At 59.2% G+C, this 7198-nt stretch overlaps 1 pseudogene; it reads left to right on the top strand.

Annotated features, from left to right (window-relative positions):
• Positions 1-775: 775 nt before the first annotated feature.
• Positions 776-6758, top strand: LOC137309351 (motile sperm domain-containing protein 1-like; annotated as a pseudogene).
• The last annotated feature ends 440 nt before the right edge of the window (positions 6759-7198 follow it).

Here is a 7198-nt window from a genome sequence, read left to right as displayed (position 1 = left end):
CTCTCCCCACATTCCGGATCTCTTCCACATTCCCGGATCTCTCCCCACATTCCCAGATCTTCCCCCACATTCCCAGATCTCTCCCACATTACTGGATTTGCCCCCACATTCCCAGATCTACCTTTACATTCCCAGATCTATCCCCACATTCGCAAATCTGACCCATACTCCCAGATATGACCCACATTCCCGGACCGCCCGTCTGTTAAAGGATCAAACCATCTGTTCCCGGATCAAATCGCCTGTTCCCGGATCACCTGCCTGTTTCCGGATCGCTCACCTGTCCCCAGATAAAACCATCTGTTCCTGGAAAAAAAAAACCTTTTCCTGGATCGCCTGCCTGTTTCGGATCGCTCACCTGTTCCCGGATAAAACCATCTGTTCCCAGATCGCTCACCTGTTCCCGGATAAAACCATCTGTTCCCAGATCGGCCGCCTGTTAAAGGATCAAACTGTCTGTTTCGTTCGGATTGCTCACTTGTTCCTGGATCGCCCATCTGTTCCCGGATTGTCCGTCTGTTCCCGGATTGTCCGTCTGTTCCCGGATTGTCCTTCTTCCCGGACCGCCCGTCTGTTCCCGGATCAAACCATCTGTTCCCGGATCAAACCATCTGTTCCCGGACCGCCCGTCTGTTCCCGAATCAAACCGCCTGTTCCCGGACCGCCCGCCTGTTCCCGGATTTCCATGATTGCCCGGAGGATGTGTTCAGAGATCCTGGTCCAAGATTAGCAGATGAGACGCAGCGCTCCCCACACAGAGAGTGAGGGGCGGGAGTGCGAGGGGGAGGAGCGGGGGAGCTGGGGGAGGAGGTGGGGCTGGACTCCTCCACTCTCCACCCTATCCCAGGGGAGACTCCGGTGTTTATCTTCCCCGGGGATCTGACCTTCCAGGCGGACGACAGAGGCACCACAAGCAGGTCTTAACCTTGTACAATCCCTTCACCTTCCAGCTCAGGTTCAAAGGTGAGAGGCGGTTAATAATAGTCAGGACCTGATGGAAGGTGGTGGTGGGGTCGGGGAGATTGTGATTTAACTGGAATGGAATTACCGTTCACCGGGTACCTCGGGGCGGGGGGTAAACCCTGAGCCATTGGACCAGCCGGGGCAGCAGTGGGGGTGAGACAACGTCCCTCAGTTCCCCGGGGACAGCGAGAAACAAACTTTATCCACAGGGCCTTCACCACCTCGGGACGTCCCAAAGCACCTCGCAGCCAATGGAGTACTTTGTTTTTTGAAGTGCGGTCACTGTTGTAATGTAGGAAACGCGGCAGGCAATTTGCGCACAGCAAGATCCCACACACAGCAATGTGATAATGACCAGATCATCTGTTTTTTAGTGATGTTGGTTGAGGGATAAATATTGGTCCCAGGACACCGGGGAGAACTCCCCCTGCTCGTCTTCCAATAGTGGCCGTGGGATCTTTTACATCCACCTGAGACGGCAGACGGGGCCTCGGTTTAATGTCTCATCTAAAAAATGGCATCTCCGCAGTGCGGCGCTCCCTCAGTACTGACCCTCCGACAGTGCGGCGCTCCCTCAGTACTGACCCTCCGACAGTGCAGCACTCCCTCAGTACTGACCCTCCGACAGTGCGGCGCTCCCTCAGTACTGTCCCTCCGACAGTGCGGCGCTCCCTCAGTACTGACCCTCCGACAGTGCGGCGCTCCCTCAGTACTGACCCTCCGACAGTGCGGCGCTCCCTCAGTACTGACCCTCCGACAGTGCGGCGCTCTCTCAGTACTGACCCTCCGACAGTGCGGCGCTCCCTCAGTACTGACCCTCCGACAGTGCGGCGCTCCCTCAGTACTGACCCTCCGACAGTGCGGCGCTCCCTCAGTACTGACCCTCCGACAGTGCGGCGCTCCCTCAGTACTGACCCTCCGACAGTGCAGCACTCCCTCAGTACTGACCCTCCGACAGTGCGGCGCTCCCTCAGTACTGCCCCTCCGACAGTGCGGCGCTCCCTCAGCGCTGACCCCTCCGACAGTGCGGCGCTCCCTCAGCGCTGACCCTCCGACAGTGCGGCGCTCCCTCAGTACTGACCCTCCGACAGTGCGGCGCTCCCTCAGTACTGACCCTCCGACAGTGCGGCGCTCCCTCAGTACTGACCCTCCGACAGTGCGGCGCTCCCTCAGTACTGACCCTCCGACAGTGCGGCGCTCCCTCAGTACTGACCCTCCGACAGTGCAGCACTCCCTCAGTACTGACCCTCCGACAGTGCGGCGCTCCCTCAGTACTGCCCTCCGACAGTGCGGCGCTCCCTCAGCGCTGACCCTCCGACAGTGCGGCGCTCCCTCAGCGCTGACCCTCCGACAGTGCGGCGCTCCCTCAGTACTGACCCTCCGACAGTGCGGCGCTCCCTCAGTACTGACCCTCCGACAGTGCGGCGCTCCCTCAGTACTGACCCTCCGACAGTGCGGCGCTCCCTCAGTACTGACCCTCCGACAGTGCAGCGCTCCCTCAGTACTGACCCTCCGACAGTGCAGCGCTCCTCAGTACTGACCCTCCGACAGTGCAGCGCTCCCTCAGTACTGACCCTCCGACAGTGCGGCGTCAACCCATGACCTTCTGACTCAGAGGTGAGAGTGTTCCCCCCCCCCGCACTGAGCCATGGCCGTTGTAGGGAGCTCCTGATCACTATCCAGTGACTCCTGCAAGTGACAGAGGTGGGGTTGGGCGTGAGGGAGGAGGGAGGAGGGTGGGGGGTGAGGGAGGAGAATAAAGAGGGGGGAGAGGAGGGGTGAGGAAGTAGGAGTGAGATGGGGGGGTGGAGAGGGAGGGATTTTCCCCGACACCCTGTGATTTGCCCCGATCTCTTGTGCTTTCTCACCAGTTCTCTGTACGGCTCCTCATAGGTACTCGGTGCTGGAATCTGAAGGAAGCCTCAAACCTCAGTCCTGCCTCGATATGTGAGTTTGCTTCACCTCCTCAATCCATTCTTCCACTCCTTAAGGTGCTGACTGTCGCTGGGGTTCAGGCCCATGAGCGCCCACCCCGGGCACAGGCCCATGGGCGCCCACCCCCCGGGGCACAGGCCCATGGGCGCCAACCCCCGGGGCACAGGCCCATGGGCGCCCACCCCCCGGGGCACAGGCCCATGGGCGCCCACCCCCCGGGGCACAGGCCCATGGGCGCCCACCCCCCGGGGCACAGGCCCATGGGCGCCCACCCCCCGGGGCACAGGCCCATGGGCGCCCACCCCCGGGGCACAGGCCCATGGGGGCCCACGCCCGGGGCACAGGCCCATGGGCGCCCACCCCTGGGGCACAGGCCCATGGGCGCCCACCCCCAGGGCACAGGCCCATGGGCGCCCACCCCCGGGGCACAGGCCCATGGGTACTCACCACACTCTGCTACTATACCTCAGTGCTCCTTCTCTGTGTGTGAGCCCAGACAGTGATTGTCAGTTGGCTGTTTGACAGTGGAGGGCATCACAGTCACACCTGATCCTGTTGTCACCCAATGGTCTCTAGGCTCCCCCCCCCGCCCTTGTTGGGTCTCTAGGCTCCCCGCCCCCGCCCCCCCCCCCGCCCCGCCCCGCCCCACCCTGCCCCCCACCACCCTGCCTCCCACCACCCTTGTTGGGTCTCTAGGCTCACCCTGTATTTTTAGAACCCAATTCCAGTTATTTTTCATTGTCTTCTGGAATCTGCCCAGGCCCCTCACCCATGTACTCACCCTCCCAGTGGGGCAAAATATAGGGGCAGAAACCAGAATCCTAACCAGCAGCAGCTTGGTTTGATGGGACAGTGTAGAGGGAGCTTTACTCTGTATCTAACCCTGTACCTGCCCTGGGAGTGTTTGATGGGACAGTGTAGAGGGAGCTTTACTCTGTATCTAACCCTGTACCTGCCCTGGGTGTGTTTGATGGGACAGTGTAGAGGGAGCTTTACTCTGTATCTAACCCTGTACCTGCCCTGGGAGTGTTTGATGGGACAGTGTAGAGGGAGCTTTACTCTCTATCTAACCCTGTACCTGCCCTGGGAGTGTTTGATGGGACAGTGTGGAGGGAGCTTTACTCTGTATCTAACCCGTGCTGTACCTGCCCTGGGAGTGTTTGATGGGACAGTGTAGAGGGAGCTTTACTCTCTATCTAACCCTGTACCTGCCCTGGGAGTGTTTGATGGGACAGTGTAGAGGGAGCTTTACTCTGTATCTAACCCGTGCTGTCCCTGCCCTGGGAGTGTTTGACAGGAGACTGATGTGCTATTTTATTCCCAGTGTTGTTCGATGCACAGATATCCGAGCCAGTCAGTACGGGATTGTGCATTGGTTTCGGATCGAGGTGTCTGAAGATGGCGGCAGGAAACCCTTAGGGAGCAAGAATATCCCGGCTGTGCTTCTTGAGACGAAAGGATCGGAACAGACTGACCAGGCGAAGAAGCTTTCGAAGGAATATACCGACCGGTCTTTGCCACAGCCTGTGCCTGTGTGCCGGGGTATGTTGGCAGAAGTCAATGGGCACCAGTTCATCCCTCACCCCTCCTGCTCCCCCCGACCCCTCTTAACGCCTTCTCCCTCCCCCCGCCTCAGACTGAACTCTTCATTTCCTCACGTTTATTCCCTTCCTTCCCACCCCCTGTGCTCGCTGACCTACATCGGCTCCCGGTCCAGGAACACCTCGATTTTAAAATTCTCATCCTTATTTTCAAATCCCTCCGTGGCCCTCGCCCCCCTCCCTATCTCTGTAACCCCCTCCCCCCCGAGATCTCTGCGCTCCTCCAATTCTGGCCTCTTGCTCATCCCCGATTTCCATCGCTCCACCATTGGCGGCCGTGCCTTCAGCTGCCTGGCCCCTAAGCTCTGGAATTCCCTCCCTAAACCTCTCCGCCTCTCTCTCCTCAAGACCCTCCCTCTTTGACCAAGCTTTTGGTCACCTGTCCTAATATCTCATGTGGCTCGGTGTCAATTTTTGTTTGATAATCGCTCCTGTGAAGCGCCTCAGGAGGTTTTACTACGTTAAAGGCGCTATATAAATGCAGGTTGTTGTTGGGGACACGGTGCCGGCAGGGTGTGAGTCCAGATAGTGAGTGCCAGTCGGCTGTTTGACTGTGCGGGGCATCACTACCTTTACCCATTGCCCTTTGCTGGGGTCAGCAGGTGACCCTCTGTACGGTGAACCTGATGATTTGAGAGTGCTGCTCGATACTCCTTCTGGCTGATTTATACACGTTTTTTCCCAATGAAATGTTTCCCTCCTCTCACCTGCTCTCTTGCCTCCCCCCAGGCCACCAGCCTCCTTTGGCTCTCTTCGCCCTCTGTGTAGTGCTTGGGATCGTCTGTGTTATCTTCCTGATCCTGCCTCGTGAGGGCCAGTCTAGCCCATTGGTCCCAGTCTATCTGCACGTCACAGTCACTCAGAAACTGGTGGCAGCGTATGTCCTGGGTGAGTATTGGATTCCCAAGGTTACAGGGGAGGGTTGGACAGGGCCTGGTGTTTCCCACACCTGGACAAGCAGCTCGGTCTCACATAGGTACTGGCCCCAGCGGCCCAACAAATCAGGAGCTCACTTGGGGGGAATCACAGACCCCCCCCCCGTCCCATCACCGTGTGAGGGAATCACAGACACAGACCCCCCGTCCCATCACCGTGAGGGGGAATCACAGACACAGACCCCCGTCCCATCACCGTGAGGGGGAATCACAGACACAGACCCCCGTCCCATCACCGTGAGGGGGAATCACAGACACAGACCCCCCGTCCCATCACCGTGTGGGGGAATCACAGACACAGACCCCCCGTCCCATCACCGTGTGGGGGAATCACAGACACAGACCCCCCGTCCCATCACCGTGTGGGGAATCACAGACACAGACCCCCCGTCCCATCACCGTGTGGGGGAATCACAGACACAGACCCCCGTCCCATCACCGTGTGGGGGAATCACAGACACAGACCCCCGTCCCGTCACCGTGTGGGGGAATCACAGACACAGACCCCCCGTCCCATCACCGTGTGGGGGAATCACAGACACGGACCCCCGTCCCATCACCGTGTGGGGGAATCACAGACACAGACCCCCGTCCCATCACCGTGTGGGGGGAATCACAGACACAGACCCCCGTCCCGTCACCGTGTGGGGGAATCACAGACACAGACCCCCCGTCCCATCACCGTGTGGGGGAATCACAGACACAGACCCCCCCGTCCCATCACCGTGTGGGGGAATCACAGACACAGACCCCCCGTCCCATCACCGTGTGGCCCGTTTCCCATTCCTTCTCCGGGACTGAGTCGTGGGTTATAATTGTGGCCTTAGGGAGAATGTTGGATCGGTGAAGGGAGGAGACAGGGAGACAGGGACCGTGTGAATTCTAAATGTTTGTGTTTCCGTTTCTAACAGGTCTGGTTACCATGGTGCTGCTCTGGGGCTAACACAAGGGACGGATAATTCGAGAGGAACAGCACCTATCAGGAACTGGGAACGTGGAGCCCGGAGACGGCGGGAATACAGTGCAGTCCCCTCCTCCGACATTACCGACCTGCCCTGACTGTTCGAGAGTCTCTCACTGCCAGCAGCACCCTGAGTTTGCTGGAATGAGCCGGAGGTTTCTGCCTGATTCTCTCACTCCCTCGGTGTTTGAGACACCCAGAGCTCCGAGGCAGCAGACGTTGAGAGCCTGGGTATCACGGTGGGCTGACACAGGCTGGTCTGTCTGTACTGGCAGTGATAGGTGGCTGAGTGGCAGTGGTTTTATTCTCAGTCTGTGCATCTCATTAAACTGGGAAATAAATTAATGAAGGATTTTTCAAAAAGTACTTTTTGGATTTATTTCACGAGCAAAAGCAGGTGGGCGGGACAATCGGACACGTCTTTCAAAGCTGGCACAGGCAGGACGGGCTAAATGGTCTCCTGTACTGCAAGATTCCATACAAACTCAGAGCCAGGGTACAGGGTCCCACTCCACAGACTGGAGCGGGGGGGCCGGGGCCGGGGCCGGGGCCGGCGCGCTGTCGGAGGGGCCGCGGGGGCGCCGCGCTGTCGGAGGGTCGGGGCCGCGGGAGCGCCGCGCTGTCGGAGGGTCGGGGCCGCGGGAGCGCCGCGCTGTCGGGGGGGCCGTTAAACCGAGGTCCTGTCTGCCCTCTCAGGTGGATGTAAAAGATGAAACGGCGACTATTTCGAAGAAGAGCAGGGGGAGTTCTCCCCGGTGTCCTGGGGCCAAACATTTACCCGTCAACCAACATCACTAAAAAAA

This window comes from Heptranchias perlo, unplaced genomic scaffold (genome assembly GCF_035084215.1).
Source record: "Heptranchias perlo isolate sHepPer1 unplaced genomic scaffold, sHepPer1.hap1 HAP1_SCAFFOLD_1624, whole genome shotgun sequence".
NCBI lineage: Eukaryota > Metazoa > Chordata > Chondrichthyes > Hexanchiformes > Hexanchidae > Heptranchias > Heptranchias perlo.
Note: the sequence above shows the minus strand (reverse complement) of the source record. Positions and strands in the feature narration are given on the sequence as shown.